At 42.4% G+C, this 24385-nt stretch overlaps 1 protein-coding gene across 1 annotated transcript in view; it reads left to right on the top strand.

Moving 5' to 3' along the window:
- Window positions 1-18027, top strand: part of chl1b (cell adhesion molecule L1-like b) — a 210975-nt gene extending 192948 nt beyond the window's left edge. Inside the window, exon 29 of the transcript XR_013656068.1 lies at window positions 16619-18027. The gene's annotated coding sequence lies outside the window, so the exon portion shown is untranslated. The remainder of the gene's footprint in view (window positions 1-16618) is intronic.
- The last annotated feature ends 6358 nt before the right edge of the window (window positions 18028-24385 follow it).

Here is a 24385-nt window from a genome sequence, read left to right on the forward strand (position 1 = left end):
GCTGCTAAGTGTTTATGACATATATTGTCGGGAATACAGTGTGAGAACCAATTTGTTACGTTAAAAGTTGTTTTAATGGGCCTGCATTCATCCGACACCATTTCTTTGAGTTACTGTGTCTCATCATTCTGGTGTTATGGCATTGTTTTTGAGAGAATTCTGTTAAGGAACCTACAAGGTAGCTTTTAGGATAAAGTCACAGCAGTGTCGTGCGCGTGCCGAGACACAGAAAAGCACGTTAGAAGCGTTTACAGTGGTGTTGATAAGAAAATTCTAACAAGAAAACAGCTGGACTCTTTTTTTCTGTTTGATAAAACAACAGATGCTGCTTTACCTCTGTCCGCGGCTCATCTGTTGCTACATTCCTACTCTGTTTACGTCGGCTACGGTGGAATCTCAGAGCGAACCGAATCTCAGTCCGATTGGAAACGAACCGAGACCACCTCAAAAGATGAGTTAGAGAGCGGTTCCTGGTCCCAGACCAGGGTCAGCTCGGGTGCATTCAGACTGAAAATTTGTTCCAGATTATCTGGGATAACGAAACTCTATGTTTAGTCTGAATACACCCTTATTTTTTTCTTGAAAGTATGAAGCACCAGTTATTTTATGCTTTATTTTAAACGCTATTTGAAAATCTAAGGTGGCTGTAATCTTTTTGTCAACTTGTTTAAAATCAATTCATTTCTTAAAATCTCTTGTAGCATTTTCATTTGGGTTTTTTTTCTGCCATTGTTCAATTTCTACATTGCATTTCTACTTTCTTACACATTCTATCCTATACTCCCATAATATAATTCCATAAGACAAACTTGTTTCATTAAGCTACTTTCAACTATGTATGACCAATTTTCCTCCGTGCAAAATGTACATAGTGGCTGTGTGCCACAGCCTTTAGCTTGGATCGTATCATCTACATCTTTTAGCCTTCTTGAATTTGTTTTTTCAGCTTTTACATTATATTTGTCATGATTCGGAGGTGAGACAGACCCAGATGCTGAAACGCGGAAGGGGGACACAGGTAAGGAGTAGGTAAGTAATAAGGTTTATTCTTTGGTCCGGCGTGGTTGGGGGTCTTGGGGTGGTTGGAGTTCCTGGCGAAGTTAGTGATCATGGCCAGACTTGAGGTTCTGATGTAGTTGAGATTCGTGGCATGGCAGGAGATCTTGGCGAGCTCGGGACCCGTGGTATGTCGGAAGGCTATGGCGAAGGATGGTTCTCTCAGGAGATTTCAGGAATGTAGTGGCTGCTCGTGGAAGCGTCTGACTCCGGTGACTCTGGTGGCATGAAGTCCTGAGGCAGAAAAGCAAGATTTAGCTATAGAACAAGACAAGGGAGCCAGACTTGAGACTTGGTTAGACTGAGCACCATCAGGGGCAACGAACTGGCGATGAATGCTGGAGCTGGGTAGAGCAGAGTCTTGATAAGGTGAGTAGTCACAGCTGGTGGAGTCAGGAGCAAAGCAGAGAAGGGAGGGGGAGGAGAACTGACTGAGGCACCATGACAAGATTTCTCCTTTTTCATCTTTTTTCTCTATTTGCTCTGATTTGCTGACCTTCTTAAACCACCTGAAAAGTGTATTCTGGTTGCAAGAGAAACTTCTGAGGATTATTAATGAACACTGCTAACTACTCTAAAGCTTGTTAAGTCATGTTTCTGCCACTGATACTTTTGATTACACGAATCCAAACTATGTCTTCTGTCTCTATTTCTGGGTAATTGTACAGTATCTTGCGTTTCTGACAAATTCCTCACAGCAAGAGTTTCTTTTATGCTGCGTGCGCACATTGCTGACTGCTGTGTGCTTAAATGTGGTTTGATTTATTCTTGCACATAGGAGCAGCACTGTTTGACTCTAAATCCCCCCCCCCCCCCCAGGTGATCTAATATGAGGTTCATTAAGAATAAAGACAGATTTAGGACGACCACTTCACTGCAAAATGGCCAAAAGGACATTTTTCTCTCAGCAAGAAACCTGACGTCACTCATGTATACGTCGCCTTGAAGAAATCTCATATTTTTCCATTTTTTTAAATGATAAGAAAATGTTTTTGCACATCAGCTGAACTTATGAAAGTAAAGTGAATGTTGTCACTGTATTGTCACTGTTTATCGGATCTCTTTGCTTCACAGCTTTAAAGCGGATCGCTGCATTAGAGGTTTAGCCGTTTAATTCCACTGACTTTAGTTGTGCCCACTCAAGTTAAGTGGTTTCCTGAGCTGGAGTTCCTGCTATGGCTCTGAAAACTCTGTGTGGGATCAAGCTTTGAGCTCAGTAGCTGCTCTGCCTCACAGATCATTTGTCTCTGAATTGCAAAATAAAAGCCTTTGAGGTATTTTGAGGTGAGGGTAAGCTTGGAATTGCTACCTTATAATGTTTTTCAATCTAATTTTGGCCACTTTCTGCTGAATTTATACTGGGTAACGTGGTTGGAGAGCATGGAAAAAGACTAGTGTTTGTTGAATGGATGGAACTGATGTACACCAGTCACTCATGCATTCATATGTGTGTAAGTACGGTATGTATGTGTGTGTGTGTGTGGGGGGGGGGGGGGGGGGGGGGTACGTGTGTGTGTGTGTATGTGTGTCAGTCAGTGAGAATAAAAAGACCCAAAACCTGTACCGAGTGTGCAGGTGGCCCCCACAAAATATCAAGGTCGTATACCGCTAGGTCAGGGGTCACCAACCTTTGTGAGACTGAGGGCTATTTCATGGGCACTAAGTGGTATGAAGGGCGCCACAGGACATGTTTGCTAAAAACAAATTGATGAACAAATGAACAAATTAGACAATGAAAGTATTGTTTGTGTGGGCATCCTATGGGCGTCCTACAGGCACTTACGTATTATGGGCATATCCCGTGCGTGCAGTGTTCAAGTCAAGAAGAAGCCAGTATACCTCACTAACGACCAGCTATGTCATAAGTGCGTGCAACTTATGTTAGCCTTATGAATACTTCACGTTACAAATACCACACGCATGACAATGGTACATTCCATTTTATGATGTCCCTCAGGAGTGGCAATATAAGCCATAGGTGAATAGTAGAGGTGTAACGATACGCTAAAATCTCAATTCGGTTTGGTTTAGAATTTCATACGGCTTGGTTTGGTACATTTCGGTTTGGTACTGCTGTTTAACAAATCTGCCTGATATGAACTGCTATTTAATGAACTATTACTTTATTGTTATTTATTGTGTGTGTGTGTGTGTGTGTGTGTGTGTGTGTGTGTGTGTGTGTGTTTTGCTGCCAGACACCTGGATTTCTCCCTTGGGAGATTAATAAAGTTTTTAACTATCGATCTATCTGTTTTCGGTATTTTTTCGGTACAAAGAACTAAGGCTGAAAAAAATTACTTACAAAATGCATTTATTGGTTTTACATAACAATAAATAGAATAGACCCCATTAGGTGATCTGCTTAGTAAAATAGGAAATACTAATAGCTGCTACGAACCAAAAATACTTGACTTATTAGATAGTTAACATTGGCCTGAAAAAAAACATTTTAACTTGCACATTTTTTTTCTTGTTGACGCGATTGTTACAGTCGTTTTAAATTCGTCAACAGATTGGATGTGTTACCTGTGGCATAAGCCATCTTTTTGTAACAATGTCGATACACAGCATTCGACTTATCCAATTGTCTTTTTCCTTCATGGATATTGACAACAGAGCCACAGTGTTTCCACACAGGAGAGAGTAAGGAATTGGGGGGGGGGGTCCTCATCTCTGGCCTCGCGTCTGCATTAGCCATATGTTGACATGCTTACTGTCGTCACCTAATAGCGTCTCGGAGGAAACTCACTGCTAACATTACTTCCGCCTCGGCACAAAGATACTGCAGTGGCGACCTCAGCCGACCTCCGCCTATAGCCACAAAGAGTCATGGGACGTGTGAAATCTTGTCTGTTGAATCCTTCACTATCACTGAGAGAGCTATGAAGAGAAGTGAGGTTCATGTTGTTACGCTGTTTTTTGTGTGTTCATAATAAATTAGTATTAATGCCGGAAAGGAAATGGAGCAATCTATTTCTCTGTCTACTCTCTCCGCAACTGTTTGAGGGCGTTTTTTTATGTGGCAAGGACAGTCAACGCAGCTGGTGAAGTAGCAGCTTGGCTCTCGTTTCCCCGCTACGAGAGACAAACAGCTGGGTCCTTACAATGCATATGCGGTAGAAAAAAGAAAAAAACGTACCGAAACGGTACAGAAGTGAACCAAACCGAAACTGCTTTACCGAAAGGGTTCGGTTAGACTACGTATATCGTTACACCCCTAGTGAATAGGCTAGACTGGAATGGAATGGAATAGAATAGAATAGAATAAGATGCTGCCACACCTGTATCCAACCCAAAAGCCTGCGGGACCCAAAAAGTCAACCCCTCATATGGGTAAATGGGTGAAGGCTTTAATACAAGTTGTTTTGGAAACATTAAAGATATATTTTGTTTAATTTAAAACTAAATAAATTTGCTACAAATGTTGTTTCTAACACACAAAAGAAAAAAGAAATCAATTTCAGTCCTTTTTTTTTTCTCCCAGCAAACCAAGTTTTCTAAAAGAAAAGAATCAACCAGCATCATGAGTGGAGCTCAGAAGGTGTCGGATCATTGAATCAATATTGTTGTTGCCATGAAACTGAGCTGCATATGGACCCTTTTCCTTTCCATTGAGGGTGGGACGTGTTTGGTAGAAACAGGGCTGACTCATTTTCTGTTGCTCTGAACTCACTCTGTGCTTTTGGAGGAGCTTGTGGCCTTGTGTGACCCGACATGCTGTCTCCTGTTAACCTGCTTGTTAAAGAACAACTTTGTCCTACAGTCTTGAAACTAAAGGAGTTTGGGAATTAAAGTTAAACAATACAATACAATACAATACAATACAATACAATACAATACAATACATCTAATCTAAAAGGTTTTAACATTTGAAGTAGCCTGGATAATATGCTCCACACAGTGATGGTTATAAAAATCTTCGTAAATCTGCACTATTCCAGACATTTCTGAAGATCAATAAAAAAATCTAACAAGTCTAGACATTATTGTCACTATTTTAAAGCCTTTGCAACTTTTACAAGGTAACATGCATTTCTGTTTAACCTTTTAACAGTGGATAAGTCGCCGGCAACACCTAAAGAACACACAAATATCAGAATTCTTTGGCTGTATATGCAATTAAAATAAGTCTGAAGCAACGAGAAAAGCAGCTTTGTGGCGAAATGCAACACTTCACAGTAGTCATATTTTTTCATTTTATTTGTTATTTCCTTAATGGAAGCTAACTAAATAAACCTTTAAAAAATGAATCCTTTTTCTATCTCCTCCTGTGCTCCATTCTATCGAAAATAATTCCTGAATACGCTAAAATCAGGAGTACTGTGGGTGCCTTAAATTTAGCAACTATAATTTATTCATCACGTCATGTTTTAAGAGATGACGCAGCGCTTTACAGTGTACAAAAATACATATCAGTAGTTTTAAATTAAAGTTTCACGTTTTTTGCAATTTTTGAAGCAGTAATCCTAGGAAGAAATTTTAATTTGACTGCAGTTCTACATTAAAATATTTGTAAAACAGATATTTTTGTAAATATAGTTTAGTTCTATAATGTTATGCCACTTAAAGCTAATATATTTTGTACCAATCTTCTAATATTTATTTTCATCTAAAGTTTTTGATTAAAAAACTAATTATAAAGAGATATGACTAATGTAGCTTTAGTAATAATGAATATTTTATTAGCATATTTAGTGTTTGTTTTTTAAATGTTTTTTAGTTTTTCTACTTTTATTTAAAGAAAGTTTTTCATATATCTTTTTAAATTTTACCTTTGAATTTTTTGTATTTTGTATTTTTTTTTCATATGTATTTTTTTATCCGACATACGTTATAAACAAGTTAAGATCTGAATAAATAACTGTAATTTGGTGTAAAACAATAAACCGGTATAATAAAGAATGAGGATGCTGATGAATAATAAACAAAAAAAAAAAAAAACAAAAAAAACAAGGCACCTTAAACGTTGGGATCCCTCACTGATGTTAGAATTATCAATGATTTAATAAAGTTGAAGATATCCCCACAGAAAGTCCCAGTTTTTTAGAGTAAAAGCAAAGACGGGGATGTCAAATGATCTTTGTGGGCTGCAGAATGCAGCTGTATGCTCCCCCATATATGTTCCAGATAAAAACGCTGCCACAATTAAGAGCGGAGCTTGTCTAATGGGGATGATGCCATGAAAAATGTCTGGAGGCCTCAGCAAAGACTTGGTGGTCTGTGCTGAGGAATCTCTGAGCTGCAAGTCTGATGCAAAAGATCTGGAAATGAACTAATCCATAAAATTCAACCTACTTGTTATGATAAATATTTGTGTTTATTTTTCTTAAATAAAAGTGCGAAACTTTGTTTTCATGCTAAATAGATGCATTACTTCAACAACATTTAAAAAGAAGTGAATAAAGGAAATACTTTAGAAATATTATTTTAGTCTTTACATTAACTGGAAAAAAAAAACTTTTTTTGTCTCTTACAAACAGAGCGCCTGCTGAAGACCAGCAGTGTTGGTGATTGGAGATTGGCCTGCAATCAGCTAATGGAGCGCCTGTAACAGATCATTATGACCCACCTTCATCACCGATGCAGACAAGCTCTAATGAGAAGCTGTTATGACTAACAAAAATACATATGAGTGAGTGCATGGATGAGGACAGGCCCCTCGCTGGGGCCCGCTGGGACTCACCCTCCCTTTTGCAGGGTGGGGAGGGCACTGGGGGCGGATGCAGGAGGGGGGGTGAGGGAGGGTGTAGAAGAATTATACTTTTTCTTTTCTATCTTAAGAAAACGGAATTATTTGTATTTATTTATTTGTCATAAGTTCTGTGTCAAAAACTGTCTGAAGTGTGCAACCAATTTCTACTTGGATCATTTTTGACACGCTACATGTTAGCTTCATTAGCATTTTCACAATATCGGTAATTCCCAACCTTGTTTGCAACCATAAAAGAAACTGACTGATACTGCTTAAATAAATGTTACTATGACTACGGTAACTCCCAACCTTGTTACAAACACATGAAAACAAAAGAGTTTGACACGGCTACATATTAGCCATCAACGCCAGCATGCACAACCACCACGGGTGATCCATATCACAATTTTTTTTTTTTTTTTTTTTTTTATTTTTTTTTTTCAACTTGTCCTGTCCAACAGCTAGGCAGACAGATGAGAGCTGAGGGCCTCTTGGGTTGGACATATTTTACTTTAACAAGAGGGGTTATTAATCTTCAGACAAACCAAAGGTATGTCTGAATAAACCCCTTTTGTAATTGAGGCCAAACTTTATTAATTTCAAACATGTCTGAAAATCTTTGGTGTTGGACCGGACGGAAAAGGAAAGAGGGGAAGAAGAGAGAGGGACGTTAGAGAGAGGGGGGGTAGGGGGTGATAATAGGAGGGGAAGGGGGATAAGACCATGAAGCAGCATAAAGCAGCAAGTTTACTGGTTGTTAATCATTATGGTAAGGTTCAAATGTAAAAAAAAACAAAAAAAGAAGGGCGGAGCCTGTCCACACACACACTCAAATGTTATAAACACACCTGTTAGTTGCAAAAATGTCCACCTGTCGACATGTACACAAAACAGATAGTGTTCACACGCATACTTATGCCTTAAAACCAACTAGTGTGAAATATTTCAGTCATTCAGTCTGTTGAGCTAACACCTGTGCTCAGGTGAGTGTTTATGTTCTTCTAAAATGGATGGTGGAACGTGAAAAGAAGGAGGGAGAGTGCCCAGCCATCCATCCCCACCCCAAGACCCCCACCGCACCAGCAGCGGCAGCCGGAATCCCCCCAACGCCACACGGGAACCGGCAGGGAACAACCGCCGCCCGGGCGACCAAGCCCGCCACCCAGGCCAGGGCCAGCAGGGCCGCCGCAAGGCCCCCAGAGCCAGAGAGCAGGGAGGCACGGAGGGAAAGAGGGCGCCGCCCCAGCCCAACCAGGAGAGCAGCCCCCCCGCCGCGCCGGGAGAACCCAACGCAGGGCCCCACCGGAGAAGGACGCCCACAGCCCCAGACGAGCACCCCACCACCACCCAGGAGTTCCGGGCATCCCCCCGCCCCAACCCCAGGTACGAGCCAGGACCCCCCAAGGGAGACCCACTCCGCACTCCAGGCAGCCATCCGCCCGGCCCACGGTTGGTCCAGGGAGGAGCGAGGCAGGGGCCCGCCGCCCCCGCCCAGAAGGGGGGAACCCCGGGGAAAAAAGAGGGCCCACAAGGGGTGTTGTAAATATGGCCCGACCAGGCTCGGTCACAGTTGGAAATTTGGCGGGGCCCAGCACTCAGGAGCAAGGACCAGAACCCACCCCCCAGGGACACGAACACCCCCGGCTCAGATGTAATGTGAACCCCCCCACCGCGCGGAGAGAGCACCGCCGGGCCCAGGAAGCCGGCACCCCGGGGACACAGCCGCCGTTGCAAAGGGGCCCGTACCCCCCACCAGGGAAAAGGCAGGGGACAGATGGTCCTAGGTCCCACCTTCCTTGCAAAATGTGTGTGCGTGTATGTGTGTTTGAGAGAGTGTGTGTGTGCATGTGTGTGTGTTTATGTTGGGATGTATATATTGAGGGGGGAGGGGTGTGTGTACTAAGGGGGGTGCGGTTAAAATTGGCGGGTAGGGCACTAAGGGGACGTCTCCTGATTACTCACAGTGACGTCCCCTCACCCTCCCCACCAAGGGGCCCTAAATGTCTAAGGTGCGGTTAAAATTGGCGGGTAGGGTGCTAGGAGGACATCCGCTGCTTGCTGGCAGTGATGTCCAAGCACCCCCCCTACCAAGGGCCCTACATGTCTAAGGTGCGAATAAAACCGAAAGAGGGGGGGCCCACTCCATACGGCAACCACAGGAGGGGGGTCACTGCCTAGTAAACCCCCCCCCCAAGGCTCATCGCAGGCTAAGCCCCCCACCCCCTCACCCTATTATGAGGTTATATGAGGAAGGGGGTAAGTTGGGGACAGATGATAGACTGTCCCCCGGTGGTCAAACAGCCGTCCCCCGCCCCCCCCCCCAGCAAGGGGGCCAGGCCCACCCAGCCCCGGGGCCCCACCCCCGGAGGCGCAGACACCCCAGGCCCAGCACCACCACCCCCACACAGAGAGAGGGGAGCCAGAAAGCGCCGGCCCCCCCCGGAGCAAGCCCAGGCCCCCACCCCCAAACGCCGGCCCTAGAAGAGCTCTGGTCAGGCCTCGACGGGACCGAGGCAGCCAACCGGCCGGGGAAACCGCCGATGGCCTCAGCGGAGACCCCGACCCGTCAACCCCCCCTGCCCCGTACCAATAGTGCCCCCCCCCTCCCCCATAATGCCCCCCCACAGGACAGGGCCGACAAGACCCCCACCCCACCCCACCCCCAGACCCCGCAGCCGAAGCGGATGACACCCAGAGCGACCGGGGGCCCCAAGAGGGTTGTCCCGTCCCGCCCCAGAGCCAGGGAAGGGCCGATCCCAGCCCCAGGTGTAGACGGGAAGCCCATCCAGCGCCGCTGGGCCCCCCCCCCCGAGCAGCGCCCCCCGCCAACCCCCCCCAGCACAGGCAAAGGGACCACCCCCCCAAGCCAAGCCAGACCACCACCCCACCCCCCCACCACGCACCCCCACACCCAAGCCCAGAGGACCACGCAGCGCCCCAGGCCGCCCCACCCAGGCGCCGGACCCGACCCCCCGACCAACGGAGCCCCCACCACCCCCGGCCAGGCACCGGAGGCCCCGACCCCCACCCCGGCCCACGGCAGAAGGGCAAGGAGCAGCGACGACCATGCCCCCCCCACCCCCTAAGTCACGGAGTTAGCTATGGGAGACCAGAGAGACCGAATTCTTTCAAAGTTACTTGAACTTTGGGCTGACATTTTTTCCAAGCTGATATGATCAAGCAGCAGATTTCTGTGTTGACTTATATTTATATTTTTTTTGCTTTTCCAATTTTTTAAAATAGTTTTTTTAGCAATGCAAAGAGTTATGAAAATGATAGAGCCTAATCCTCCTTCTACATCGATGGCACTCATGTCACCAAGCACACAAAGTGACGGTGAAGCTGTGATTGAAACCTTAAGCCAGACTGATAGATCGGCACATACCTGCTGCCAGAGAGCCTGGACAGGCGTGCAGAACCATAGTGCATGCATGTAATTGTCGGGTAGATTACTGTCACAGTGCTGACAAATGTCTGAGTTACTGAGACCCATCTTGAACATCCTCTGTCCAGTGTAGTAAATTCTGTGAAGAGTTTTGAAATGGATTAGCTGCAGATTTGGATTTTTTGTCATTTTAAAGGTGTTTAGACAAAGTTCTGACCAAAAACTTTCATCTGTGCTGATGCTCAAATCCGCATCCCATTTTGTTGTCGGAAGTGAAATATTGTTATCTAAATTACATAAAAGTTTGTATATTTTGGAGAGAGTTTTATTCATTGAGAAATTGATCAGAGTGGTAACTACATCTGGTAGCTTTAAATCGTTGTCTCTGTATTTAAACTTTTTAGTAATAATTGATTTAAGTTGCTGATATTCCAAGAAGTTATATATTCCGTGTTTGTCTTGAAGTTCCTGGGGAGTTATGAATCTTCTATTAATAATTATGTGCTCTAGTTGTTTTATGCCCCCTGCTTGCCAAGCTGGGAAGTGGATAATTTTTTTGTTTATGAGGATGTCTGGGTTGTTCCAGATGGGTGTCATTTTGCACGGTTGAATTGATGATTTTGATATTTTGAGAAATTCCCACCAGGCTGTTAAAGTGGCATTTATATTAATACTTTTGAAACAATCCTGTCTTTTAACTATTTGACTAATAAATGGAAGATCTGACAGGTTGATCTTTCCACATAACGCCTGTTCCAAGTCTAACCATGAGTTGGTTTCTGGATTATTTTTTAACCATTTTAAGATGTATTGTAATCTATTTGCAAGAAAGTAATTGTGGAAGTTAGGTAATTCTAATCCTCCACAGCTTTTTGCAGATTTTAAAGTTTTTAGACTAATTCTTGCAGGTTTATTGTTCCATAGAAAGCTTGATATGGATGAGTCTAATGTTTTGAACCATTTTAATGGCGGTTGTGTGGGAATCATTGAGAAGAGATAATTAACTTTGGGTAAGATTTTCATTTTAACCGTGGCTACCTTGCCCATAAGGGACAAAGGCAGGTTGGTCCAGCGTGTTAGATCGTCCTGTATGTTTTTCAGTAATGGGGTGTAGTTTAGCAGCACCAGTTCTGATATTTTGGGGGAAAAATAAATACCTAGATATTTTATATTGCCTGATTTAACTGGTATTGTGAGTCCTTGCTCCGCATTACTGTTCAGTGGTAATAAAACAGATTTATTCCAATTAATGGAATAGTCTGATATAGAAGAGAATTCATTAATGATTGTTGCCGTTTCATTTACAGAATGTATATTACTTAAAAACAGTAATATGTCATCTGCATAGAGACTAATTTTATGATGGCTGTGTTTGGTTTTAATTCCTTTAATACTCTCATTCTGTCTTATTGCTGCAGCTAGAGGCTCGATAAATATTGCAAAAAGAGAGGGGGAGAGTGGGCAACCCTGTCTAGTTCCTCTTCCAAGAAAAAACCTGTTGGAAGTCTGTTTATTAGTTCTAACTGATGCATTGGGGTTGTGATATAATATTTTGATCCAATTGATGAATGATTCTCCAAACCCAAACTTATGGAGGGCAGCAATGAGGAACTTCCAATTTACTCTATCAAAGGCTTTTTCAGCATCCAGTGATAGTATAGTCATTTCCTGGTTTTTGATGGTGGCAAAGTCTATTATGTTAACGAGTCTGCGGACATTGTCATCCGAGTGTCTGCCTTTGATGAATCCAGTTTGATCAAAGTCAATTATGTGAGGAGTGACTTTTTCTATTCTCTGTGCTAGTGCTTTGCAGATAATTTTTACATCTGCATTAATTAAAGAAATGGGGCGATAGCTTGAAGGACTCGTGGGGTCTTTGTCTGGTTTTAGAAGAAGGATAATGTTGGCAGAGTTCATGTTAGGTGGTAGAGATTGGCTTTCATTGATAAATTTTACCGTTTTATAAAACGTTGGTGCCAGTTGTTCCCAGAATTCCTTATAAAACTCTGCAGGAAAGCCGTCAGGCCCTGGTGCTTTACCATTAGGCATAAGTGACAGAGCTTCATGAAGCTCAGACAACGAGAGCGGAGAGTCTAAATTTGTGATTTGATCTTCGTTTAACTTGGGCAGGTTTATATTGTTGAGAAATGAGTTGATGCTTTGTTCTGATGGATTGATCTGTGGAGTGTATAAGTTTTGATAAAAGTCTTTAAACGCATTATTAATTTTTGCCGGGTCATGGGTGACATTCCCTGTTTGGTCCATAATCGAAGTGATTGTTGATTTTTCTTTATTAATTTTAAGCTGATTAGCTAGAAATTTGCCAGATTTATTTGAGTTTTCATATCTTTCCAGTCGAAGCCTTTGTATTTGAAATTGTGTTTGTTTATTGATGATGTCATTTAACTGCAGCTTTAAATTTTTCAGGTCCCCCAGTATGTGTTCCTGTGCAGAAGCAGCATAAGCAGTCTCCAGAGTTTTTATTTTATTTCCTAATTCTAATAAATCTGCTTTCTCCTTGCGTTTTTTATGCGTTGAATAAGAGATGATTTTCCCTCTCATGACTGCTTTTGCTGCTTCCCAAAGAATACTTGGTGATATTTCAGAAGTATCGTTGAATTCTAAGAAGGTTGCCCACTCTTTTTTAAAGAATTCAATAAATTCCTGGTCTTTTAACAGAGACGTATTAAACCTCCAGGTTGAACCCGAGGGTCTGGGTACTTCCCTTGAAATAGTAACAGAAACTGGTGCATGGTCACTGATAATAATTGGATGAATGTTTGAACTTTTAATTTCTTTCAAAAGGGAGTTACTGACTAATAAATAATCTAAACGAGATTGTGAATGGTGAACTGGAGAAAAAAAGGTGAACCCTTTAGTGTTTGGATGACATGAGCGCCACGCGTCGCAGAGACCCAGATCATTCATGTACTGCTTTAGAATACTTGCAGACCGCCATGTACGCTGGTTTGCTGCTGTGCTGAGTCTGTCAAGTTCAGGGTCCAAAACAAGGTTGACGTCTCCTCCTATAATGATTGTGGAGTCAGAGTGAACTGAGAGTGAGGTGAAGAATCTGTGAAAGAAGGAAGAGTCGTCAAAATTAGGACCATAGATGCTGGCTATGCAAAAGTCCTTGTTCTGAATGGATATATTAATGATTACAAATCTGCCTTCTGGGTCAGTAACTGTATCCTTATGAGTAAATGTAACATTTTTATTAATCAAAACTGCAACCCCTCTTTGTTTGGAGTTGAAACTGGCAGAATACATAGCTGGATACTGGGAACAGCACAGGAGATGACCAGCTGATAAAGATAAATGGGTCTCCTGCAGCAGAGCTATATCTGCTTTAAGATCATTCAGGTGATTTAACACTTTCAATCTCTTTGGCCCAGAACCAAGTCCGTGCACATTCCAGCTAACGATGTTAAGACTGTTCATAGCTGTTCTAACCGGGAGAGTGCAAGGCTAAATAGTGCGTGTGCCCGTCCGTGTGCGCGTGCCCGCTGTGCGTACCTGCTACACTGACAAGCGCTATGCGTTGTGGGTGAACGTGTCTTGGCTATGAGCTGCATGTTACGTGCGTCCTGTGTGAGCCTAAGTGAGGTTTTTGCAGTTTATCAACGTGTGTGTGCGGGATCGCGTGTGCATGCTCTTATGCACGCTAGTATGCGCGCGCGCCCGTTCCGTGCATAAATAAATACTCACCGTGGTTGCGTTGACTTTACCTGATTCACATATGAGGACATGGGAAGGGGGGGGGACAAGAGAAAAGAGAGAGGGAAAGAGAAAGAACAAAAAACAAAAACAACGAAACAACAACAGAAACATGAATGTGAGAGAAAGAAAAAACACTTTTCCTGAGAGGTGTGGATTATTGATGATCCGATTATTTCCTAGTTAAATAAGTTTGCGGGTTTCTTCTGGGCAGCGCAGATGTCAGTGCGCCTCTGAAAGCCTTCAGCACAGCCAGGGTGTTACCTCGGGGTCCCGGAACAGCTTGCCATTCACAAAAAGTTTATCAACGGCAACCACCGCACGAGCTCCAGCAGACAGGTGCTTCCTCCTCAGCGGGAAGAGGATTTTCCGCCGGCGGAGGATCTCGCCTGGAAACTGATCATTCACGCTGTAATGTGTGTCTTTCAGCTCTCGCCCTCTGCTTTTTACCTGCATCTTTTGTTTATAATGTTCAAATTTAGCAACAATAGGACGGGGACGCTGATTGTCCGGCCTTTTTCCTCCGAGCCGGTGAACCCAGTGGAAGGAGATCTTCTGGACTTCTTCCTTGGGGAGTTTCAGATGGACCTCCATGAAGGACTTAACAATGTTCTCCGGGACTTCCCCTGCCTCTTCTGGAATCCCTGCGAACACTAGATTGTCCCTCATGCTCCTCGCCTGAAGATCCAGGAGGGTTTCCTTGATGGATCGGTTTTCCTCAGAGAGACGGGCGGTGTCGTGGCCCAAGGTCTTGACGGTCTCTCTGAGGGCCTGGTTCTCCGCTGCGAGCTCCTGCACCTGCTGTTGGCTGAACTCCAGAGACTCTCGCAGACCTTGGAATTCCTTATGGAGGATCTCCAGCAGATTTAAACGGCAATCAAGGCTGGAGAGCCTTTTATCAATTGAATCCAGGATATCACTCATGTTGCTGCCTGGGGAGGAGGCAGCCCCGGGGGAGTCTTCGGGACGGTTGCGTTTGGTGGACAGAGTGGCGGTGTTGGATTTCTTCATGAGGCAGGTATTGAAACACTCGTCGATGTAATTCTCCAGATCCTCCAGGTCCTCCAGGTCATCCAGGCTGGCAAATGCTTGACAAACTTTTTCAGATTTTTATTTTTTAAACTTTCTGGATTATTTAAATATGGCGGTGTAATTAAATAAATCAAAAATGTTTGTTCACAACTTACGCGCCGCCAAGTAAACTCACCACACTCCTCTCGTCGGCTCTCGCGATACTACAGCATCACGTCCGATACTACAGCATCACGTCACTATTAATATTATTACTCTGGATTACAAGGTGCCGTTGTTTTGGGAAAAAAAATTAAGGTTTTTGAGTGCGCCTTACACCTCATAAAATAAGAAAATTACTTTTTTAAGTGACCAAAAACTTTGCAATGGATTTTTGATGGAAGCCACTAACCCTTTAAATGATTTTGAAATTTAAATAGACATTAGCTTCTATTAATATGACTCCAGCTCTTACCCTGAAATATTGCTGTCTTCCTAAAGTGAGTGGAAGTTTGACATTTAAATGCATTTTATGATCAATGCAACCGAACGATGCATTCACACCGGGCTCAAAGCTCGCATGTTTTTAAGGTACAAAACGTGCAGCAATTGAGCTGAACTTTGACCACTCAGGGACTCCGATTTGGGAAGGATGAATGGTTTGCGTCCTTTTCAATACACAGAATTACCAACCGTTTGAGATCAATCATGAATTAGAAATTATAATTGCGGTTTGTGACCGTTCGGATATATATGATATCAAGTCTTTTATATATCGGAATAGAGCTGTGAAAAATCAAAGTATTACTATCACTGATTTGACATTTCACACCAAGCGTCTTCCTACTCTAAGTACATGCGCAAGCATCGGATAGCGACAGACCCGTGTGAAAACCATATGCTAAAAGCAAGTACAAAAACCCACGTTCAGCACATTCCTGAACACTCTACACATGCCCAGTGTGTTTGTAGCATAATGCTAAGGTTTGGCTGCAGTGTGTTCTTCCTGTGAACAACAGAACAGACCAAAATGATCACTTTAGGCTTCAAAAAGTAAGATGACTCAGGAGGTAAGACTTTATGTTTCTTCTTGTTGTTTATTCTCACTTTTTGTGGTTTTAAGATGTAGGTGTGCAGACACCACTGATGTCAGAGTGAACGTGTTATTTTGTGCTTGAATTAAGCAGGAGGGGAATGAAAAAAAGCATCTTTTTTTTCTCTCTCCCCTCAAACTGCAGGAACTAATTCAAATGCACACACTTTCCTCGAGAACAGCGTGTGCTTGTTCAGACGTCTGCACTCTGCCATCACTTCCATCCTGAAAATGTCACCGTCTTTTGTCTTCTTGTATTTGTTTTTCCTATTACCTATTTTTCTGTAAAAGCACACAGTCATTTTCTTCCACACGGGCAGCTGTCACATGCATGTGTGCCTTTTGTTTAAATTACTGTTAGTTGGCTTGTTAGTGCTTCATGATGGCCAGGATGGGCTGGTTAGGCCAAATATAGACCAGTTATCCAACCGTACAAGGACACACGACCTTCAGAATGTCTCTGTTCTTACAGTGCTGTAAAAACGAAACAAAAAAACCTGCAGGTTTATTCAAAACCTGTAAGCACCGACTGTAATTTCTCAGCTGGTGACACATGCCACTGCGGATATCTAATAATGAGCAGGCTTGTCTGAGTATACAACTTTCGTTGAAGATGAGGAGAAATGTCTTATAAGCTGTTAAAGTCATTGCCTTCCTTCCTTAGCCCATCCAACTGGAGCCCGGGACCTGGCGCTTAATGGGTGTCCTGTCTCCAGGGTTGACAACCTGGCCAAGGCCCAGCCAGGGCCAAATTAATTGAAACCACCAGGGTGCATGTGAGGGCAAGAGTGAAGGAGACTACAGGGGATGCTGTTGTCAGGCTGGAAATATAAGATGGAGAAACCTAGCATTAGTTTTACTCTTTTTTTCTATGACTATTTGCTGTATTTGTGTTTCCATCGAGCTAATTAAATCAAAAAGCTCTACGTTCTGTTTTAGAAAGGACTTGTCTTGGGTCTTGCTTGAGCAGCCTCATCCAAAGCTCAAACAAACGGAGCCCAAAGGTGCCAATCTTAGCAGAAAAAAAAGCCTCTATATTAGAAAAAACTGATAAAGCAATTTGGACCCGGCCCCTGTATCATGTCTGATGTTGTTTGTGCTTCCAGACTAGCTTGTTACAAAAAAGAGCTTATTGGAAGGAAATTTGAAGAAGGTAGCAAAAAAAAAAAAAAAACAACAACAAGCTGCACACTCGATAAGAACTTTAATAAACCACCATATGTTCTCCGCCATGGGAAATTGGTCTAAATCTAAAGGGAAAGGAAATTCTTAAAAAAAAATATCCACAACAATATTTGATTCCTTTGTAATAAAAAATCATTTCAGTTTTGCATTTCTGAGTATTTCTCCTTTTAATTCGCTGTCAATCAAACTGTCACAAAGATGCTCTTTTTGAATTATGAGCTTTTGTGATGTCAGAACGGCCCAAGAGTGTATGTGCATTGCACAAGCTCAGGTGCGGGAGAAGAGAAGATGGCACATTGCTGCATTCCCCGCTTCTAAGTGCATCCAAGGCTGGATTTTGTTGTTAGCTGCACATATTTAAAATGAAACTTATAGTTAAAGACCCATTAGCTCTCACCTAGGTGTGTGAATGGTGTTCTTTGCATTTGATCTATCACCTGGAGGAGAAGTGAGCTGCAAAAACAGCCACGCTCACGAACCATTTGGTGGTTTAACCTTAATAGTAACCCGTGATCCTAAACTTAACTCTTCCTCTGGGTCCCTGCAGCACTGGCCGCACGTATTAGGAAAATTACGTGCGAATAGACACTTTCTTCCTGGCATTTTATTTAATTTGCTGTGCGAGTGAATTCAACATTCTGCATGTACCAGCATCAAATCAGTTGTGAGCCACAGCCAGTGCTGATTGCTGCTGCAATGTAGCCTACATTATAATGTAATTCAAAGCATTTTTCATGGACTTATCAAAGTTCTTTTTCATGTTTGATTGTATTGAACAGCAGTGTCTGGTGAACACATTTGTTTTGTCATTCCACACATTGTTCATAAATTGTCGAATGTCACTTTTCTACGTTTCTTTATTGCTAAAGATAAACTTTTGTGAATCAGTGTTGTTTGTGCCCCTCCTCCTTGTGTCAAGCTCTTCACTCATGCAAGACACAGCTATCATCATCAGAAAGGGGGCATCAAGGGCAGGCCAATTCAGTGGCTAGAGCTGTGACGGTGTGGGAGTTTTGATCATCGCAGTGAAGAAGCAGCATGAGTCGCAGGTTAACCGCACCCCCGCACCCCACCGCCAACCAACACAAAATCCCCGGCGGCCGCGTCGGAAATGAATACAATTATAATTACAACGCAGTATTCTTTATTAACAAATAACAGTAATAACTAAGTACTAACTATCTAACTCTGAAATAACTATATCGGTGTTGTAGAATGAGTATATGTATGTGTGTTAGCGCACTGCATGTGTAAGAGGAAGGAGCGCGTGCCGCGCGGCGAGAGTGAGTGAGAGCGCGCACATGTGTGTTGGGGGTGCGCGCGTTCATGTTTGGTGTTATGGTGTAAAGGAGAACAGTAATAAAAGGTTTCCCCCAGAAGAACGGTGATTGATTCTTCGTCACATCCCCACCAATGGCTACGCCCATATCGAGGAGGTTTTGGAAACAGAGGCTTCAGATAGACATGAAATATGTCTTTTTAGGACTTTTAGGTTGTGGGATTTGGGTTTAAAACTTCATAATCATAATTAAAAAACAACTGGGAACATGTTTTTTTTCAATGTCAAAGGGGTTTTGAAAAACCTATGGTGAATATGGAGACTTATCAATTTTAAAATTCAGCAGAAACAGAACTGGAAAGTCTGGTTTGAATGCCCAAAGAATAATCTCTCTCATTTGTGATCTATCTGCACATTTTCATGGGAATTTTAAGGTTGGCATATCGCAGGCACAATAAAAAGTTTAGAAAAGCTGAGACCAGATTTAACGCAAATCTATTTTTAGAGGGAATTCAGTGGCAGCTGTCTGTGTGACACAAACGCCATTAACTCCTGAAGGGGGAGACGGTCAGTCATAAATTGCTGATGCTGTAACACCAACATCATCACACTATACTGCATCATCACAGTCGCTCAGGCTTCTGTCAACAGTTGCCGCCTGGCAATTGCAGCTGTCAGTCACTTGAGTTATGTAGAAGGCAGAGGTGGTATTTCAGACAATGTAGAGGGGGTTTTATCATCCTTTCCCAGTTGGTCAAACAACACAATACTAATTTTAGCTGAGGAGGGGGTGTACAAAGCATAGGTTTCTCATGATAAGGCTTGGGCTGAATTCTATCAGCTTAATCTCCCAGAGAGGGAACGTTTCTTAGTATGGTTGATGCAAAAATGTCTTCCTGGATCTTTTAAGAGCCAGTGACCTCTGTCAACCAAGGGAATTGCTCCTCTACATCAGGAGAAGCAGGATGAGATTGCATAAGCCTCTAGTTGGGATACACACCAGACATCATGTTGGTGCACGCCCCAGTTGACACTCAAACTTCCTATTTGAAGCTGGTTTAAAGACAAAAGTAACTGGAGCCAGATCAGTTCACCAGGTAACCACTACTTGAATACAGGTTCAGGATGGTTACCAAGAAAAAAAAGTTATTTGGCCTACTGTAACTCTTTGCGCTTTTACATGATCAACTTGAATCCACTTATTCTGACATGAAGAAAAGTGGCTTTGCATATTGGCTTTGCCCCCAAATGCAATACTTTGTTATGCAGCTCTATAGCACGTTCTAAGCATTTCCTTTTTTGAGATGAGGAAGACGTTCTCTTCGGCCAAAACTGAAATGACACTGAGGCTCAAACTCAAATGAGTTTAAGCCAGCGGGAGATGTGATCACAGCCTCATCCATCGTATTTGTTTGTTGGTAGAACTCCGACACACTTAATGGGTTTCATTTACCTAAGAGAAGAAAAAAAGGCAAAAAAAAAAACTGTGAAGTAAAAAATCTCAAGCATCCTGTTGGGCTGTTTCTTTGAAACTTTGTTTTTACAAATGTCACATCTTCTGGCTTTCTTTTGTTGCCATATATTGAGCTTTTCTCATTACACAGAAAGGCTCAACATAACTTTGTTGTTGGTTTTTGTTGTTGGTTTTTTATCTGATCTTGAAGCCGTGGTGAGAAAACGATGAGGAAGTCGTATTCAGATTCCCCAGGGGGAGAAATGTTTTTTATCTGTGCCCACTGTTTAGGAATCATGGAAAGGACTACAAAATATAACAGATATCCCATCTGTTAGCTTGGAATTGCATATCCACCCATTTGCTTTTAAAATTCCTTCTTCATCCTGTCCACGGCCCCCTGTGGGTTGAAGTCGAATCCAGCTGTCATCAGGCAATAGTTGTGGGAGGGGCAATGTCCCAAAAATGTTGGCAATTGATCACAGAATCACATGAAGATAAATGAGTCAAACAGTGACGCAGATTTTATTTAGATCTGCTGGTTAACCCAACATGCTTTTAGTTGCACCTGGATCCATGTCCACAAGCTATGAATCCCTCGATACAAAGCAAAATTATAAATGTGTCTAATAGTCATGTTGATCCACCTTTTTGTTTCCTGCATCATCTGGAAAGATTTTACAGTTCTGCCATCAGTCAGTTCCACAATGACCACATTCAAATATTAAACTTTAGAAATTAACAATAAAGAAAAACTAAGTCACAACTGCCCTTATGAGTAGGCAGGGGCTGTCTGCAGGTGGTCCGCATCAAATATCCAGGTTGTAGACCACTCAATGAGTCAGTAGAGGGAAAGCATTCATGCACAATTTTATTCCAAGAGCATGCAATGAGGGAGAGGTCGTAGTGAACACTTACATAGCATGCAAAGGAGAAGTGAAAGTGAATAAGGAGAAAGTGTGTCATGCCAATTTTTACTTTTTTCTATTGGAGCCCGTTAGTGCTGTTCATGTGATAAGTACGCACTCCTTGTGTCTCAGAGCGTAGTTTGTGTGAGTGTCATACAGATGTCACATGGGTCCTTTTTAGCATCGCTTGTACGCTCCATGCATGTCGCATTCACACTCGCTTTGTAAAGGGGTCTAGTACTCGTACCTCACTAATGATTAGAATGTGGTGTTAAGGCCCGTACACACCGGGACGAATATTCGCCAGCAGTTATTCGCCAGCGTTTTTCAACACGTTTTTTGTGTTCACACCCAGGCGATTTTCGCTGACGATGAGAAGAGCAAATATGCAATTTCATTCCCTGACATTAGATGGCGCTTTTTATTAAACAGAAATACTCCTGTACACAAGGTGGCGCTGCGCAACTTTACGCTTCTTAAAGTCACTTTTCACTATGAAGAAGAGATCAAGTATTTACGCGCTTGTCAGAATCAAACAAAGAAAACATGAATATTTCCAGCACCAGTAGCTCCAGCTCCAGTTCCAGCGATGAAGATATTATTGTTCTGTTGAATGACGAAAGACGCCGGAAAAGACGCCGATTTTGGGTACATCACATAGTTACGAGAAGGGAAGAACATGGGGAGTTTTATCGTCTGGTACAAGAGCTGAAAATGTATCATGAGCGTTTTCGGGGATATTTTAGAATGTCCGTCAGTGAGTGCATCTTCTTCGTCTTATTTCTTTGCGGCAGTGTAGACGCTACTTGGCGTATATCTTCTTCGCCGTGACGTATGTTTGCTCAGCAAGACAGTTTTGTGTTTGAGCGCCCCCAAGTTGTGTTTTAATGTAACTTCAGAAGCTCCAGGCACGTGTGCAAAAGCGCCATTCTCATTGGTCGTGTAGTTTTTGACGCGGCGCGTCAAACCAAAAAACGAACCCGAGGCGTTTTTTAAAAAGTGACGCTTTGACGCGTCACTTTTTAAAAAAAAGTGACGTCCCAGTGTGTACGGGCCTTTAGGGTACCATAAAATTGCATCACCCGTACATCCAAAGTGCGTGCAATGTACATTAGCCATACAAATATTTCACAATAAATGCATGCACAACAATCAGACATTCTATTATTATGATGATGAACTTACAAGACCAACTGTAGACGTCTATAAATTAGTCCAATCCAGCAGTTTGTGGGAGGGGCTGAGTTACTGACTGCAGCATCAGCTGACAGTTTAGAATCGTAAAAATAGGTACCACATATCAGATTCTAAATACCAGTCAATACTTGTGTTTTTTTGTTGTTTTATAATACGCCTTTTTTCAAAAAAGTCGCTGGATAGGTTTGCTAATAGCGTCTCTTTTGACATAAAAAGGACAAGAGTTTTTTTTTAAGTTTGACTTAAAAAGCTAATTTTGATGGAACCACCATAAAAGAGTTGAATGCTTTTTTTAAAACTGATGTAGCATCTTGCCACCAGTGTGTGTGGCCAGTAAGTACCTTTTTTGAATCAAGTGTATTTTCTTTCCAAAAAAAATACATGATTCAGAGTAATTAGTACAAATGAAAAAAAACATAAAATTAAAGAAAAAACACTCTCACTCTCAACTTTTATAACAAACATTGATTAAACTGGTGTTAGAGCCTCAATCTATTCATACGTTGTCATGCTTTCATTTGGCCAACAGCTTTCTTTGTTCTTTGCCATCCATTTGATAAAATTGAAGCTTTAAATGTGTTTCAATTACAGATAAAAGCCTCAGAATTTAATTTTTCATCTATAAACTAAAAGTCTTTTTGTTTTGTTTTTTTCTGTATCCTTTTTTATCCAAACTGTTACTTTGTTTTATGGTGCTGAGTATGACTTCTTGTAGTACATATGCATGCATGGTACATAGTACAGAATTTGCTCCTAACATTTCAACACGTTGATTGCATTATGTTATGCTCTCACACTCAAAAATTTAGTGAAGACATGTTTTTGAAGCTGTGCATTCACCCGTGAACTTGTAACTACCAGAAGCAATGTGGGATCCAGCGTCTTCCCCAGAGATACATTTGTGGGCAGGCAGGCGGTAATCAAACCTGCCATCTTTCGATCAGATATCAACCACTCTACCTTTGCACTACAGCTGCCCCCAATGCCAATACAGTTGTTCAGGTTTAGGGTTTAAGTCTTTTATTGCCATTTTTACATGTTAAACAAATATATTGGAATTTTTCTTCAGCAGTTCTCAAGTCAGGGTAAATACAGAAGGACAACAAAATAAGAAAACTTACAAGGTTCATAAATAAGATGAGGAACAACATGTAACCATTGTGCTATCCTAGGCACTTCAACGTTGGGAGTTGGGTCATCTAGACCCACTAGACAGTGCGCTAAACCTTTTTTCTTCAATGATTTGTGATCTTCACTGGTGTCATGGATTACATCCATGGACACCAGGTAGGACACCATTCCTACCTTTGTCATGGTAGGAATAACACGTCAAAGTAAGGGTGGGGTCATCTAAGGTAGCACAAGGGTTAAGAAAGAGAGAAGTAGATTAAAATTAAAATTATAAAATATTGCAGTGTCCCAACCTTTTTAATTATGGCACTTTTGTCATGGGTTCAACATATTTTGGTGGTTAATTGTTCACTGCACTTAGTGTCCCAGCTGGTTAACATGTAGTGTGGTTCAGCTCAGTTCAGTCCAGTCTGCCCTCTCTTATATCCAGTGCTAGCATTCTGATTGCATCTGGGAAGAAACTGTTGTGGAAGCGTGTGCTGTGTGCGTGGATGCTTTCAGGCCTGCGGCGTCTGAGGTTATGGCCTCAGTCCACACACTGCATCAGTGCCTGGGCAGGGCGGTGCTTGTCCCTGATGACCTTCGCCGCTCTCCTGCTGCGTTGTCTGTAGATGGTCTCGATGGATGGAAGATTGCAACCTATGATTTTTCCAGCTGTGTTGATGACCCTTTGCAGCATCTTCTTCTCTTTTCATAGTTTTTTGCAGGGACTGTATTCTAAAAAGAACGTGCGACAGGTGAAATCCATGAAGTTTAAAGGTTTTAAAACCCCTCACTATACACTTTATACACTTAACTCAAACAGGCATTAGCATTTTAACACTTTTCTCACTGGATTAACCTCTTAAAGTTCAAACCTTCATTGAAAAATAAGTCCGGCATTATAGAATAAAAACAAAAATCTGATCGGGATCAGAGATTTGGAGAGGTGTAAGTCTCTGTGTAGGAGAAACGGCACAGGGAAGATTGATTGGCAATGGTCTTCAGCCAAAAAGGAAGCTGCAAAATTGCACTAGAAAAAAATATCCACAAAATCGTGATAAGTGAACCACAATATAGAGAGGGCCCAGTGTAGTAGTGCTTCAAACACAGTCAGTGTAACACAATGTTATTGTGGTCTTAGGTGAAAATTTGTTTTTCTTGAACTTTGGCTCCAGCTAATCATGAGCTTCTTTAGGACACTGAATTACTAGCATTACATTTTGGTTACTCAACATTGATGAAGGTTCTCATTTATCCAGGTTCCATCATCTTGAAGTTGAGTTTTGCCATCTGGAC

This window comes from Oryzias latipes, chromosome 5, assembly GCF_053564925.1.
Source record: "Oryzias latipes strain Hd-rR chromosome 5, Olatipes_Hd-rR_3.1".
NCBI classification, from domain to species: domain Eukaryota; kingdom Metazoa; phylum Chordata; class Actinopteri; order Beloniformes; family Adrianichthyidae; genus Oryzias; species Oryzias latipes.